The sequence below is a fragment of the Bos grunniens genome, chromosome 23 (genome assembly GCF_055505025.1).
Source record: "Bos grunniens cultivar Pamir isolate PY7600 chromosome 23, Bosgru_T2T1.0, whole genome shotgun sequence".
Taxonomy (NCBI): Eukaryota; Metazoa; Chordata; class Mammalia; order Artiodactyla; family Bovidae; genus Bos; species Bos grunniens.
Genome location: NC_141187.1, coordinates 25,064,265 through 25,081,517, shown reverse-complemented (window position 1 = coordinate 25,081,517; position 17,253 = coordinate 25,064,265).

Here is a 17,253-nt window from a genome sequence, read left to right as displayed (position 1 = left end):
CGACTGAGCGACTTCACTTTCACTTTTCACTTTCATGCATTGGAGAAGGAAATGGAAACCCACTCCAGTGTTCTTGCCTGGAGAATCCCAGGGACAGGGAGCCTGGTGGGCTGCCGTCTATGGGGTTGCACAGAGTCGGATACGACTGAAGCGACTTAGCAGCAGCAGCAGCAGCAGAGGGACTCAGACTTTATTTTTTTGGGCTCCAAAATCACTGCAGATGGTGACTGTAGCCATGAAATTAAATGATGCTTACTCCTTGGAAGGAAAGTTATGTCCAACCTAGATAGCATATTCAAAAGCAGAGACATTACTTTGCCAACAAAGGTCCATCTAGTCAAGGCTATGGTTTTTCCAGTGGTCATGTATGGATGTGAGAGTTGGTCTGTGAAGAAAGCTGAGTGACAAAGAATTGATGCTTTTGAACTGTGGTGTTGGAGAAGACTCTTGAGAGTCCCTTGGACTGCAAGGAGATCCAACCAGTCCATTCTGATAGAGATCAGCCCTGGGATTTCTTTGGAAGGAATGATGCTGAAGCTGAAACTCCAGTACTCTGGCCACCTCATGTGAAGAGTTGACTCATTGGAAAAGACTCTGATGCTGGGAGGGATTGAGGGCAAGAGGAGAAGGGGACGACAGAGGATGAGATGGCTGGATGGCATCACTGACTCGATGGACGTGAGTCTGAGTGAACTCTGGGAGTTGGTGATGGACAGGGAGGCCTGGCATGCTGCGATTCATGGGGTCGCAAAAAGTCGGACACGACTGAGCAACTGAACTGAACTGAACTGAGAGGGATTTCCCTGGCTGTCAAGTGGTTAAGACTGCACTGCTAGTGGTGGGGAGGGAGCCAAGTTCAATCCCTGGTCCAGAAACAAGGATCCCACGTGCCACTCAGCATGCCCCCCCCCCAAAAAAAAAAGTTTTAAAAGGACTAGAGACTCTACCCTCTGAGCTGATAAACACTTCTCCCCGACGCTAGCCTGGGAAGTGCCCACCTGTGAAAATTCACTTTGCACTGACTTGCCTTCCCCTCTACCCACTGTGGGAGAATCAGCTGAAGAGGACCAAGTTGCAGGAGAGGTGGGACACGCCAACCAGGGAGAAGTCATGGAACCTGAAGTCGCTTGGCAAGCCTCCCTTCCTGCTTTTATTCTTCATCACCTTGGTCAGCTTGGTTCACAATTAAGATGAACATAGTCTGCTCGTTCTAGTACAGCAGAAGGGCTTTTCCACTAGACCCAGGAGGAAATGTTATTCTTATTGCTCTTCGTCTTCAGTGTCCCAGCTCTGATGGGATGGAGGAAGTGTGCTTAACGGTGCAGTAGGCAGACGATGGAAGTGGTAATAACAAGAGCACTGACTAGACTCAATATTAGTGATGGTGCTGGGGAGCCGTCCTGGCTTTGGGCTGCCTGAAGGCAGTGGTGATCCCCTGCTTGTCCTGTCTGTCAGTCTATTTGATCTCCAAATGAATTGCTTTTGATAACAGCTATATAAATGCAGAACTGATCCGCTGGGCCTTCTTAAATGAGACTCCTCGCTTTCATCTCCCAGTCATTTCAAAAAGCAGATAGACTTGTTAGAGGTTTTAATGCAATGATTTATGTTTTATCTTGCCTGGTTCGAGGCAGCATTTATTTAGCACTAAATTCTTCCCGAGCCTCTATGGTGAGGGAAGAAACGTTTGAACACACAACATTTGGGGTTTCTTTTTTTAAAAAAATAAACTCAATAATATATGTTTTTCTCCTTTATTATGGTCAGGAAAGGCAAAAAAGTTTATTTTAAGGAAGAAGGGAGGGAATGGAAAAAGTCACCATACAAAACACTTCCATTATCAACCCCTTGGCAATGTTATGGAGAACCAGAAAGGACCAATATCAATTCTCCAATTCTATAAAACAAAGCATTAAATTTTCCCACCCAATGACTATCAGAAAAAGAAATCACATTGAATTTCAATTAAAACATAGAAAGATTCGTTTTCTCATCTTTGTTCCCATGTTTGCATTTTTATAAAAGAACAATATGTAGAAGTCCCCATTGTTTCTCTTTCTCATACTTGCACTTTCTAACCTCCTTCTGCTTTTATCACTTTCCCCTTGTATGAATGGAGAAAATTGTCTTATTAAAGAGAATGGAGCATCATTCATAAAACACAGAATATTTTCTAACAAGCTTTGTTCATTCACCACTCAAAGACTGTACACAAGCTTGTTTAAGAGATACAGTTAGGGGAAAAGACACAACCTGTTGCAACCAGAAAATGAAATAGACCTTGATTTCTCCTTCATTAGAGGAAATCTCTCCCTTCATGAAATACTGCTATAAGAAGCACATTGTAAATTGTATATTTGTATATAAATCAATTCATGTAAATGAATTGTAACACTTGCTATTTGAAATGGCTTTCAAATCAAATACATTATGATTTTCAAATAAAACTATAGCCCAAGTATGAACTTTGCATTGATTGGTAAAAAGGAGATTGCTGCTAAGTCACTTGAGTCGTGTCCGACTCTGTACGACCCCATAGATGGCAGCCCACCAGGCTCCCCCGTCCCTGGGATTCTCCAGGCAAGAACACTGGAGTGGGTTGCCATTTCTTTCTCCAATGCACGAAAGTGAAAAGTGAAAGTAAGTCGCTCAGTCGTGTCCGACCCTCAGCGATTCCATGGACTACAGCCTACTAGGCTTCTCCGTCCATGGGATTTTCCAGGCAGGAGTACTGGAGTGGGGTGCCATTGCCTTCTCTGAAAAAGGAGATTATTTTGCCATAAAACATCGTAACAATTTATTCCAATCATTGTGCAGTAAGACAACCTGCAATGGCATCATCTCTAAAGTGCTATATAATAGAGCAGAGAAGAAGAGACCACACGGTGTGAAACACATGGCATCTCTACTTCTAATAGGAGAGAGAATTGTTTTTTTTGATAAGTAGAGGGACTCATAATTCAAAATATCAAAGCTACCTGGAGATGGATTAAGAGTTTTTTCTACTTGATAGAAAACACATTTGTGTCCTGTGTAGGGTTTTCACTTTATTTTCCTTTTGAATCATAAGAACAGAGAAAAGAAGCATTTTAAATGCTTGAACATTTGGTTAAAGCAGCCTATATTGTCATCCTTGCCTTGAATGCAACAGGTTACAGCTGCTGGCAATAATTAGATTGCCCCTGTGATTCTTTTTTTTCTTGTTACTCTTTCTAAATGTTTATATAAATACTAAAATATGTATAAAGTTTCTTGAAACAAAATATGCAAGTTAAAGGGGAACTGGCAAATGCATCATTTTCTTGAAAAAATGCCTTATATTGATAATTATAAAAATAATAATTTTAAGAGAGGGTGGAATGAATTGGGAGAATAGTATTGACATATATACACGACCATGTGTAAAACAGATAGCTAGCGGGAAGCTGCTATATACCACAGGGAGCTCAGCTCTGAGTTCTTTGATGATCTAGAGGAGTGGGATGGGGGAGGGGTGGGAGGGAGGCTCAAGAGGGAGGGGATATATGTATACATACAGCTGAACTGATTGATGTTGCTGTGCAGCAGAAACTAGCACAACATTGTAAAACAATTATACTCCAATAATAAAATAATAATAATTATAGCTTGTAGTGATAAAAATATTTTCCAACTACTTATATTAAGTGATGCAGTAGTTTGAGTCCCCTTTTCAGATGAGCAAGGTAGTAAACTAAAGGCCGTATATCTTGGAGACAATATCGTGATGATTATTCACCTGATGCTTACTTTTCTGCCTTTCTGATAGGACACCAGATAGCTTATACTTTTTTTTTTTTAATACAGGCATTTTGGTTGAGTACAGAGCGCCATATAAAAAGCCTTGGGAAAGTATATTCTTAAAAAGGACTGTACCATTTAATATCCTATAAAGAGAAAAATTACAATAATGAATTTTAAAAGCTTTATAAATCACAGCTAAACTGATCACTGTGAAAAACAAACCTAGTTAGCAGATGATGTAGATTCAGTCCCTGGGTCATGAAGATCCTCTGGAGTAGGAAATGGCAACCCACAACAGTTTTCTTGCCTGGAAAGTTCAATGGACAGAAGAATCTTGTGGGCTACAGTCCATGGGGATGCAAAGAGTCAGACATGACTGAGCGACTGAGCATAGCAGCAATAGCACACTTAACAGATGGTCTAGTCTTAATCCCATGTTATACAATGTGAAGTATTTTATTACTATAATTATTAACAGCACTATTATTTTTTGCTCTGGACAATACTGAGGCTCAGAATTGTAAAGTGATTTGCCTAATGTAAGTCATACTAGAGCTAGTTCTGAATTTTGAATAAATTTGGATCTCTTGACTTTAAGACCAGGAACCTCCCAAGATACCAATGCTTTGATTGAAGGGAACTCAACTGGTTCTCAAGATGAGCTCCTCCCTAGTGAAAGACATGATTATGACCCATTTTCATTCTCCCATTGACAGGCCCTGGTTGTTCTTGTGGCTTCCTCAAGGCTGCAGAAAATTGGTTTCTTAAATGTTCACTCTTCTCTTTTTTGATTTGTGTATTCAACTTTCACATGATCCAAAATTTATTTCTGGAGGAGAATGTCATGAATTTTATTAGCCAAATGTATTTCCAAAAATGATATTTATTTGGGACAAGATCATAACTAGAGTATATTTTATTCTTTCTTGAAATTGTGCCAGCTTCATCATTCTCAAACATAATGCATATTTATATCTCTTTATGTATTAATAGTTGCACACTTCTCTATTTCTATTGTATTTATCTAAGTACATTTCTCTCCCTTTGCCTATAAAGTTTTGAGGTCATAGGGATCTTGATTTGCCTTCATAGATCAGGCTTAGAGAACTGTAAGTAAATTAAGAGTTCTCCATTTAATTCCATTGTATTAGAGATAGAAATAAAATCTAAATAGATTAAATAATGAAATTCTACAAAAGAAGCAAAGGGACAATGTAAAAGGCCATGATAAGTACGCCTTTTACTTACCCACTCATACAGTTTTAGTGGGGGCTTTCAAAAACTGTTAGCATATTTCTAAAATTGTATATGGACTTCCCTTGTGGCTCAGCTGGTATGTGGGTTTCAACCATAAAAGCAACGTCTCTCCCTTCCCATCTTCTTTGATTGTTTTTCATATACATGTGCTTATTTTAACACAGGCAGATGGTATAAGAAAGCTAGTATTTAGAAAGTGGGGCTCTGGAGTCAGCTATTGGGGTCTGAATCTTCACCACTTACCACCTCCGCAACTTTGGTCAAGTTGTTTAACTTCTCTATGCCTTACGTTTCTCTTCTGTTAAATAGCATAATAGTAGCCACTACCATGTGGACTGTTATAAACTGATCTATAGAAAAGAACATGCCTGGAGAGTGAAAACGTTCAATAAAGGGTAGTCGTCATTATTACTGTAACCAATAAATGGAGCAACATGAAAGAGTTAGTCACTCAGATGTGTCTGACCCTTTGTGTCCCCATGGACTGTAGCCCGTCAGGCTACTCTGTCCATGAAATTCTCCATGCAAGAATACTGGAGTGGGTTACCATTCTTTTCTCCAGGAGATTTTCCCAACTCAGGGACTGAACCCAGGTCTCCTGTATTGCAGGCAAATTCTTTACTGTCTGAGCCACCAGGGAAGCATGGCAAGTGGGAATAATCAAAATGTAACTCATCACCTTTATCTTTCACCACCTTTTCACATTTTATGGGCTGGAGAACAGCTTTCTCCCGCCACTTGATGAAAATTCAGCAGACCACAGGTTTTACCTGTCCTCCCACTTATACTAGATAGTTCTGCATACTTTGTGATATAAAAATGTAGCTTTTATTTAAGAAAATAGAAGTGGTCCATTCAAGATCAGTCAACACTTCAACTTCATAGAAAAGTAAGAGTCCACCTCCAGCTGGTGTGGATGGTCAGCTTGTGCAGGTGGTCAGCTTGTGTGTGTACTTGAGTTCTGCTTTCTTACTCTGTTCACCCCTCCCTCCTCTAGCTGCTGGGTCCAAAGTGGCACTTTGAAAAAAGACAAGAAAATACGTTTTGGCCATGTGGCAGGCACTATTGGAAATGGATGTTTACCCTCCCTGAGCCCCTCCCTTTGAGCAGATTTTTCAACCTAATTTTTATGTGGTTGTCAGAAGACAGTTGTTGGTGGGTGTCTTTTGTTTCTGAATATGTCAGGAATAGAGGCTTTGATTGCCTTTGTTCTAGACTAGTGGTCTCCAACCTTTTAGGCACCAGAGACCAGCTTCATGGAAGATCGTTTTTCCATGGACCGGTGGAGGCGGGTATGGTTTCAGGGTGATTCAAGCACATAACACTTATTGTGCGCTTTATTTCTACTATTATTACATAAGCTGCACCTCAGATCATCAAGCGTTAGATCCTGGAGTTTGGGAACCTCTGTTCTAGATTATTTTTCAAGGGAGGTTGTATAGTTAGCAGCCTCAGAAGACTAGAATAATGTCTCCCTCCAGAGAAAACAATAGCCATGTGTACTGTCCAGTATAAAAGATCTAGATTCCTTGAGCTCATGGTTTCTCTTCTGTAATGCAACCCACTGTTCATGAAGGTGTCATCTGACCCTTTCTGCAATTTCTATAGAAACTGGTGCTTCAGGAACTCGTGCAAGACAATGCTGATTTTTCTGGATATTGGTAGTGATGTGAGTAATAAAGCCTTGGTTTCTGACCCAGCAGTCTCCTGTCTTCTGTCAGCATCCATGAAATTGTGGGAAGTGATCTCCCCAGCTTGTGCAAAAGCAAAATTTCAGACCTTTCACAGTTCTTAACAAAAGGACCTTCCTTGGATCCTCAGAGACTTCTGCTTTGGGAAACTTCCTCTCAATTACATTTTCCTTCTCATAGGTGATGTATTCCCTGGATTCCCAACTCCCTCTTCAGTGCCTATTTTTTCATAAAATCACACTACACAGACTCTGTTAAAAAGTATTCACTCTTGGAAGAGTAGAACTAAAAATCTCCAAGCTGGCTCTCTCATGTGGCCAACATCTGGACCATAGGAAGTATGCATACTTTGCAAACATTGCAAGTGCAAGTCAATTCTGATGTTGATATATGCCACTGTAGCTCTCCATGGCATGAATTAGGCATCAGTCCTCTGCATTACCCAGAAAGGCATGTATTTCAAGTTTTACAAGTGATCCCGTAAAAGTCAGTAGCTCAGTGGTAGAAAATCTGCCTGCAAATGCAGGGGAGAAGGAAATGGCAACCCACTCCAGTATTCTTGCCTGGAGAATCCCATGGATGGTAGAGCCTGGCAAGCTACAGTCCACGGGGTCGCACAGAGTCGGACACGACTGAAGCTACTTAGCATGCATGCATGCATGCCAATGCAGGAGACCTAGGTTCGATCCCTGATCCGGGAAGATCCCACATGCTGTGAGGTAGCTAAGCCCATGCACCAGAACTATTGAGCCAGTGCACCTTCTGAAGTCCAAGCGACCTAGAGCCCCTAAATTGCAACAAAAGATGCCACCACAGTGAGAAGGTGCACATGGCAACCAGAGAGTAGTCCTGATTGCTGCAACTGGAGAAAAGCCTACTCAATAATGAAGACCCAGCACAGCCCACACCCCCCAAAAGGCACTTTCATGATTAGCAGTCTGGTCCATTCCTAAATATTGTATTGTAAAGATATAATAACCAAGATAAAATTCACTCAAAGGACTCCATAGCAGAATGGATATGACAAAGAAGTCGGTGAATTTGAAGATACATATATCAATAGAAATTATCTAGTCTGAACTATAGAAAAATATTGAAAAAGAAATATCCAATATGAAAAAGATAGCCTGACTAGTCTTAAAATAATTGATAAAATTGCATTGTTTTGAACTCCTTAATAAGGATCTTCCACACCCAATGGGTTTCAACAAATTATATTGGCAAAATTGGTCATCCAAAGGTGAAAAAAATAAACTTTGACTTTGTATAAAATGTAACTCAAATGGATTATGGATCTAAAAAGGTAAATGTAATCATATTTGTGGAAGAAAACTTAAGAGAAAATCTTCATGACCCAAATTAGAGGAACATTTTTTTGGGTATTCATCAAAGAAAATATTGCTGTTTCATTTAAAATTTTAAAAATTGCTCTATGAAAAACTCTAGTTAATTAAAAGACAACTATAGACTGACAAATACATTTATGTGTCACATATCCAACAAAGGACTTATATTCTGAATACAATAAAGGACTCTCAAACTCTGTAATAGTAAAATAAACAACCTAATTTTAAAATGGACAAAGGGCTAAATTAGACACTTCAAAAAAAAAAGAACAAATATGGTAAATAATCACATGAGAAGATGATCAAAATCATTAGCCATTAATGAAATAGTAATTAAAACTACCATATATCCATTTAGATAGCTAAACATTTTTTAAAAAAATTACAAGCACAATATCAAGTGCTGGTGAAGATGTGGAGGAAATGAAAATCTCATACATTACTGGAGATAATAAAAAATAGTTCATCCACCATAGAAATGGTTTGTCAGTTTCTTATAAAAAACAAAAATGCATTTACCCTATGATCCAACAATTTCTCTCTGGATATTAATCCTAAGGAAATGAAAACTTAATGTTCACACAAAAATCTGTACATGCATGTTTATCAGTCACTAAGTTGTTTCCGACTCTTTGCAACCCCATGGACTGCAACATACCAGGCTTCCCTGTCGTTCACTGTTTCCCAGAGCTTGTTCAAGTTCATGTCATTTGAGTCAGTGATGCTATCTAACCACCTCATCCTCTGCCACCCTCTTCTCCTTTTGCCTTCAATGTATCCCAGCATCAGGGTCTTTTCCAATGAATCAATATTTCACATCAGGTGGCCAAGGTATTGGCGCTTCAACCTCAGCATCAGTCCTTCCAATGAATATTCAGGGTTGATTTCCTTTGGCATTAACTGGTTTGACCTCCTTGCAGTTCAAGAGGCTCTCAAGAGTTTTCTCCAGCACCAGAGTTCGAAAGCATCAGTTGTTTGGCGCTCCACCTTCTTTGTGACTCTGTTCATAAATGCTTCAAGTTGGGAAAAAAAAACCCCAAAGGTCCTTCAGTGAATGAATAAACAAATTACGACACATCCATACAACAGAATACTGCTCAGGACACACACACACACACACACACACAACAACTAATTAACGCATACACAGCATGCACTATGGAAAGGCCTCAAATCCATTATGCCAAATGAAGGAAACCAGTCTCAAAAGACCACATGGTTCCTGGAAGAATTTTGTCACACTACTGAAGTAGATTCAGACACTCTTCATTTACTTTTTTTTATTGTTGTGGGGATGTTTCCGTTGTTTAAAACCAATAAGTGATATAACAATGAAGACAGGTGGAGTGGAGAAGTAGCTCAGCATGAACAGAGCTCAGAGCACATTGAAAATAATGATGCCCTGAGTCTGGGATTCTTTGATGAGGCAAAGAGACCTTCGTTACCCCTTTTGCTGCATCAAAATCCTGTTGTTACCCTGTGTTCCGGTAGAAGGAATATTCCTTCCTCAGGAAACTCCATTGGCTAACTTTGTTTCCATTTTGTTGAGTTTTTTAAAGGCTGTTGGTTTTTATTGGTGAAGAGAAGGGATGAGTCCATTTGTCTTTGTGAATCTTCATTCATTTTTTAAATTTTATTTTATTTTTAAACTTTACAATATTGTATTAGTTTTGCCAAATATCGAAATGAGTCCGCCACAGGTATACCTGTGTTCCCCATCTTAAAAAAAAAATTTTTTTTGTTGTGGTTAAAGTCACATAATATAAAACATACTATTTTAACTGTATTTAACCTCAGTGGCACTAAGTACATTCACCTTGCTGTGCAACTGTTACCATCATCCATCTCCCGAATCTTTTGAGTATGCATCCCTAGCCTCTCTTCAATAACAAATAATGCAATTTTCAGTTCCCATTGCTTGATTTTAGATAAGAGAAAGTCGACATGGGCTTTGCTGCTGGTTTTACTTGACTTTCTTCCACTCTTCTTGCTCTTGGGTTCAAGCAGCCCTCTTTTTTCCAGTGTTAGGGTGGTTGCTTTAAAATAAAGAGGATCGAGGAAGAGGCCATAGTGCTTTTGTTATTTCCCCCTATGTATCACTTATTAAACTCCTGTTGCCCTGACCATTGTCGCTTCTCACTGAAGTCTGGTTTATTTACTTGAAAATCTGATTTGTTTCATTTTATTACTGTGTTTGCGAAGTAACTGATATCAGATTCGGAGGGAAAGAACTGCCATTTACCAGCAGGCTGTGATGGCTTTGCCTCGGTCTGCAGGCCTGATTTTGAGGCCTCGTCTGCCCTGGGGCTCCCACAGAAATAAGATTACTGGCAATAACTGCTTCAACTGCTTTGAATAACAGACACAACTCAGAGAGCATAAAATTAGCATAAACACAGCACTGGTGTGTTCTCTCAGCGGATATGAGACAGGCAGGCTATGGAAAATTGACTGAAATGGGGTCAGACAACGTAGAAATCTGAAACATAGAAAATACCGCCTAAGAGACAGGAGGTATTACTACCTTTCTCGTTTTCTTTTATCTCTCTCTCCCTCTCTATTCATGCAGTTTTAATGATAAAATGTTAGAACTGATGAAGATTAAAGATGCTAAATCACTAGCCCCCTAAAATGCCTGCATTATCTTTCTAGACAAATTATTATTAATCATTTCTCAGCTTTTTTAATCCTGAGGGTAGAAAAATAAACACAGTTTCACAGGCTTTTAAAATTGATTTTCCTTTTTTTTTTTTTTTTTTTTGAGGAGGGGTGGGAATATAAGTTTGAAGATAGAGGGTTTGCTTCAGAAAGGAGGTAAAGAGCTGAAGCAGTGCAAGATTGTACCTTGAAACAATTCCTCCTATATCTATTTATCAAATAGTAAAATAAAATATGCTGCCAACAAACGTAATCAAGTCTAACATTCCAGGCAAAGCAGTGACACTGTGCATCTCATTGGGCAGATGGAAGGTATGATTTTGCTGTTTTAATAATACTCTGTCACATATGGGATACAGTTTTCAATACAGCTGCGTAGAGATGGATCCTGTTGCTTATTTATTTTTGGTGTGATGCTGGCAAAGGCCCAAGGTACCATTCCCCAAAATGGAAATGTTCTTGGAATCTAGGATTTTTGGATCTTATCCTGCTAGAGTCTTTTCGAAGGTTTATAATCTAGCACTTCAAATGTGGGTTATGGGGACTTTCCTGGCAGTCCAGTGGTTAAGACTTCACCTTCCAATGCAGGAGGTGTGGGTTCGATCCCTTGTTGGGGAGCTAGATTCTCACACGGCTCACTGCTAAAAAAAACCAAACCATAATACGGAAGCAATATTATAACATATTCAATAAAGACTAAAAATAAGTGGATTCTGGAGAAAGGGTCTAAGTGTTTTGGTGCCTTTTCCCTCCCAGGAGACTAACTTTATGTCGCTTCATCATAGTCCGTATATGTTCTCTTTTATAGTACTTTTTACACTTCACTCTGCTTAATGTCAGTCTTCCCCATGACTCTGTAAGTTTCATAAACAAAGAGACCCTTATCTGTCATATTCCCTTCTGTATTCCTAGTGCTTTGTACTGGGCCTGGTATTGATTAAGCACTCAACAACTATGGATTGAATGTGTGAATAAAATATGACTGAGGGATGGGAGATGTAATATTCTGAAGGCTATTGCACATTTTAGATGATAATTCTCAAAGAATCACTATCAAAATTTTGACTACATTCTTGGGATTATTGTCTTTGGGTTCTAAAAGAAGAAGGTGTCTTTAAAATATACACAACAAAAATGAGCTCTTGAGTAGTATCAGCACTTTAATGTTTCCATAAGCATCAGTGATAGAAAGTATATCTCACAGGGTAAGTCCAGCAGACCCTGAGGTCGTGAACTGCATCTGAGATGTGGTGTCCTTTCTTTTAACAGATTTGAAGGCAGTTAGTAAGTCTAGGTTGTCAGGTCCATGCTCATGTACTCCAGAGGTATCAAATACCACTAAGAGTTGCAGACTACCATGTTCCATTCCACTCTACGTTACAAAGGATTTTGGCAAGTCACTCCTCTGTACTTCTGTGCTTAGGTGTGTCTTATCAAGCACTGACTCTGTGATTGAATAGAGAACATTCACATTTAGTTTTACTTGTTTAGTTATAGTATACATTTCATCTTGGGATAGAATTGATTTGTCACTTTAGTCAAACAAATTTTATTGACTAGGGGTCATCTTCTTTTTTTTTCTGATATCTTATAATAATTAGGATTTAAATCATATTTTGGGGGCAGAGAAACTGGAACTTTACTTATTAATTACTTTTACCTGCCTCCTTAGGTAAATTATGAGTATGAATGGAGAGACTCCATGTCTCCAGTTGCTAGGATCTTCTAATTATTGCATATAGGTGGTAGATATCTAAAGGGTAGATGATATAGACAGTGTCTTGACTAAATTTGACTCCCATTTATGTATAAATGAAAACACACACACAAATTGTGAAAAATGGATGCCAGATCAAGAACCCTCTGATTTTAAATCATTTTCCAAGAAAGTTCTTTCCACCCAGAAATGCTCTCCTGCTTAAAGCTCAACATTCAGAAAACTAAGATCATGGCATCAGGTCCCATCACTTCATGGGAAGTAGATGGGGGAACAGTGGAAACAGTGTCAGACTTTATTTTTGGGGGCTCCAAAATCACTGCAGATGGTGACTGCAGCCATGAAATTAAAAGACGCTTACTCCTTGGAAGAAAAGTTATGACCAACCTAGATAGCATATTCAAAAGCAGAGACATTGCTTTGCCAACAAAGGTCCGTCTAGTCAAGGCTATGGTTTTTCCAGTAGTCATGTATGGATGTGAGAGTTGGACTGTGAAGAAAGCCAAGTGCCGAAGAATTGATGCTTTTGAACTGTAGTGTTGGAGAAGACTCTTGAGAGTCCCTTGGACTGCAAGGAGATCCAACCAGTCCATCCTAAAGGACATCAGTCCTGGGTGTTCACTGGAAGGACTGATAGTAAAGCTGAAACTCCAGTACTTTGGCCACCTCATGCAAAGAGTTGACTCATTGGGAAGACCCTGATGCTGGGAGGGATTGGGGGCAGGAGGAGAAGGGGACGACAGAGGATGAGATGGCTGGATGGCATCACTGACTCGATGGACGTGAGTTTGAGTGAACTCCGGGAGTCGGTGATGGACAGGGAGGCCTGACGTGTTGCGATTCATGGGGTCGCAAACAGTCGGACACGACTGAGTGACTGAACTGAACTGAACTGAACTGAAGGAGAATTTAAATTGTCAGGCACAGTTGTATCTGTGCATGCATAATAAAAGTGATCAGAGAGGCAGATGTGGTTTATTTCACTGAATCTAAATAAAGTGATAGGAATTCACATGGTTAGACTATCTTCTTCTTTTGTGTTGAACTCTTTTCTCTGAAATCTTTTCATGTTAGGACCCTGGCAGCCATATTTGCATAAGTTATCCTGCCTCTAAACAGAGTTACTTCGACCAGCCAAGATCATCAGAATCTTTCTCTAATGAAGCCTGTTTGGAATTTGAGAGATTCTAGTTCAATCTGAACTGTTCCCATCAACTGAGATAAAATAAACTGCAAGTATGTGTGGAATCATCTTTCTCTGGGGACTAGAGCAACAGAGAATCTTCATCTGCCCAGAAAGAAAGATCTATTAGATATTTCATCAATTAGAGATTTGTTGACTGCATGAAACAAAAACAACTACTTCGGCTTACTTTTAAAAATTTTCCACATAATAAGAGGTCCATAGGCAGTCATAGGCATGCCCAGACATAGGCAGTCCTGGGCTGGTAAAAATCTAGTTTTAAACTCCCCCACCCTTAGCATGTGGCTATCACTCTCTTGGCTACAAGTTACTCCATTTTCAGGCATGGTGATTAATTCTAGGCAGAAAGGAACCAGGTCTATGCCATCAGAGTTTGTTTCATTAACAACTTTCTGAGGCCATCACCCTGTGATTTCTGCTTATGCTTCCATCTCAGTAGCTTGGACAATGTTCAAAATGCAAAGATATATTTAAATCTTAGATGCAAAGATGTCTGGGAAAGCTAGACATATTGCTTCTCTGAGCAAACTGGAGTTCTGTTCATAACGAGGAAGGGAAAATATATAGAGAATAGATGCTAGGCAAGCAACCACTGGTGTGGGTTACAGATACTACTTTAAAAAGAATGCGTAAGCTTAGAAAAGAAGAGAGTGTCTGCCTGCATTCCAGATAGCTTTCTGCCCTAATTTCTTATCAAGCCTAGGTAACATCCTGCCCACAACCCACGTGTCCCTATAGCAAGTTACTTTTGGGGGAGCTTACTTTATTTAAAAAAAAAAATAGATATTATATTTTAAAATGGTTTTAGCTTTAGAAAAATTGAGCTGAGGACTTCCCTGGTGATTCAGTGGCTAAAACCCTGTGCTCTCAATGCAGAAGGCCCAGGTTTGATCCCATATGCTGCAAGTAAGAGTTCACATGTCGCAACTAAAGATCCTGCGTGCTGCAACTAAAAGATCCCATGTGCCACAACTAGGACTCAGTGGGACCAAATAAATTAATTAAAAAAAGAAATAATGAGCTAATAGTACAGAGCATTCCCCTGTAGCCCCTGGCCCCAGACATGCACAGCCTTCCCTGCTGCCACCATTGCATCAGAGTGGAACGTTGGTTACAAATGATGATCCTATGTGGACACATCATTATTATGGACACCCCAAGTCCATAGTATGTATTAGAATTTATTCTTGTTGTTGTACACTGTACGCTAAGTCACTTCAGTCGTGTCCGACTCTGTGCGACCCCATAGATGGCAGCCCACCAGGCTCCCCCGTCCCTGGGACTCTCCAGGCAAGAACACTGGAGTGGGCTGCCATTTCCTTCTCCAATGCATGAAAGTGAAAAGTGAAAGTGAAGTCACTCAGTCGTGTCCGACTCTTAGCGACCCCATGGATTGCAGCCTAATGGATTTTAACAAATTCATGATAACAAGTATCCACTATTATAGGATCATACAAAATAGTTTTACTGGCCTAAAAATCCTCTGTTCTCCACCTGGTCATCTTTTCTGCTACTCTAAGCTCTGACAACCACTGATCTTTTTACTATCTCCACAGTGTTGCCTTTTCTGAGAATGTCATGTAGCTGGAATCATGTAGTATGTAGCCTCTTCAGGTTGGCTTCTTTCACTTGATAGTATTCATTTGTTTCCTTCATATCTTTTTTGACATTGTATGTGTATCTTTTTAAAATTGTTATTGGAGCATAATTGTTTTACAATGTTGTGTTAGTTTCTGCCATACAACAATGTGATCCAGCTATCTATCTATCTATCTATCTATCTATCTATCTATCTATATATCCCCCGGAGAAGGCAATGGCACCCCACTCCAGTATTCTTGCCTGGAAAATCCCATGGACAGAGGAGCCTGGTAGGCTGCAGTCCATGGGGTTATGAAGAGTCAGACATGACTGAACGACTTCACTTTCACTTTTCACTTTCATGCATCGAAGAAGGAAATGGCAACCCACTCCAGTATTCTTGCCTGGAGAATCCCAGGGATGGGGGAACCTGGTGGGCTGCCATCTATGGGGTCACACAGAGTCGGACACAACTGAAGCGACTTAGCAGCAGCATATATAACCCCTCCCTCTAAACTTCCCTCCCACCGCACCCCCATCCCACCCATCTAGGTCATCACAGAGCACAAGCTGAGCTCTCTGTGCTATACAGCAGCTTCCCACTAGCTAGTTATTTTACACATGGTAATATCAATGCTATTCTCTCAATTCATCCTACCCTTTCCATCCTCACTTTGCGTTCACATGCCCACTCTCTACATCTGTGACTCTTCATAGCTCACTTTTTTTTGGCATTGAATTATATTTCATAGTCTGGATGTTTATGTATCCATTTACCTACTGAAAGACATCCTGGTGGCTTCTAAGTTTTGACAATGATGAATAAAACTGCTACAAACATCTACCGGCAAGTATTTGTATGGACATGTTTTCAACTCGTTTCAACCAAGCAGCATGATTGCTAGATCATAGTCTTATTTGTACATATGGAATTTTGAAGAGAAGTTTTGCAAGGATCAGGACTCTATGCATTTGTGTACATGTTTTCCATATTATAACTTATGGGCAGAGTATGAACTGTTGCCCACATTTGCCACAAATAAAACAATCTAATTGATTGGATTTTATCAGTCCCCAGACTAATATCTGATTTAAGTTACCTGTTGCATTTTCTTTTCTGCACATTCTCTGAACTAAATTCAATTCATTTCAGTAGAAATCTATAAATCCTTGGTTTATACTAGGATAACCCAATGGAATACCTGAGAAAAGTAATTTTTCTTCCAAAAGAAGTGTGGGTGGTATGTGCATCTACCTCAAAATAAATGAAAAAAATTTTTAAGCTTTAGAATTATGGAAATATGAGTAGAAAATAGTGTCAAGTCATATCCACACCCTTCCCCACATTCCTGTGTCTGGATACTTTCACTGTGCTTCCTCTCCAAACTTGGTTATTTATGCCAAGTTGAATCATCATATCAAGCAAAGACTCAAGATCTACCAAATGCTTATTTGGGTTGAAAATGTGATTCTTCACATTTTCTAGTTTCTGTGTTGGCATGCCAGTCACAAAATCAATGAAAAGTTTTAATAAGCCACCAAATGCTTATGATGTTCCTGGGTTAGAATAGGTGCTTAGTGAATATTGCTGAGTTGACTCATTCGTTCAACAAGCATTTATTGAATACCTCTTCCAGTAACCTTCTAGGTACTTAGAACACACAATTAAAGGAGGTAGACAAGGTCCTTGCTCCCTTAGGATCTGCAAAAAGTGGGTGACCAGGTGGACCATCTATTAGAAAGATTTCCCCTCACCTCCATCAATTAAGATCGCCCCTGGGGCTGTACGTAGGCAGTCTGTTTTCAGTTTGCATCCACATACCAAGTCAATTCATCTATGAACCAAGCTTGGCTTTGTCTCTCCTTGGTCAGCTGGTCATAAGTGTAGGCTACAGGTGTGAGCTGAGGGGGAGGTGCAATGATACAGCAACAGGTATGAGAAGAGTCTGGGCTGCCTGCTCATGCAACTCACTTGGACTCTTTGGTCATGTGTTGAGGTCCTTTAATGGACTGGAACCTGGTGGTCCGGAGTCGATG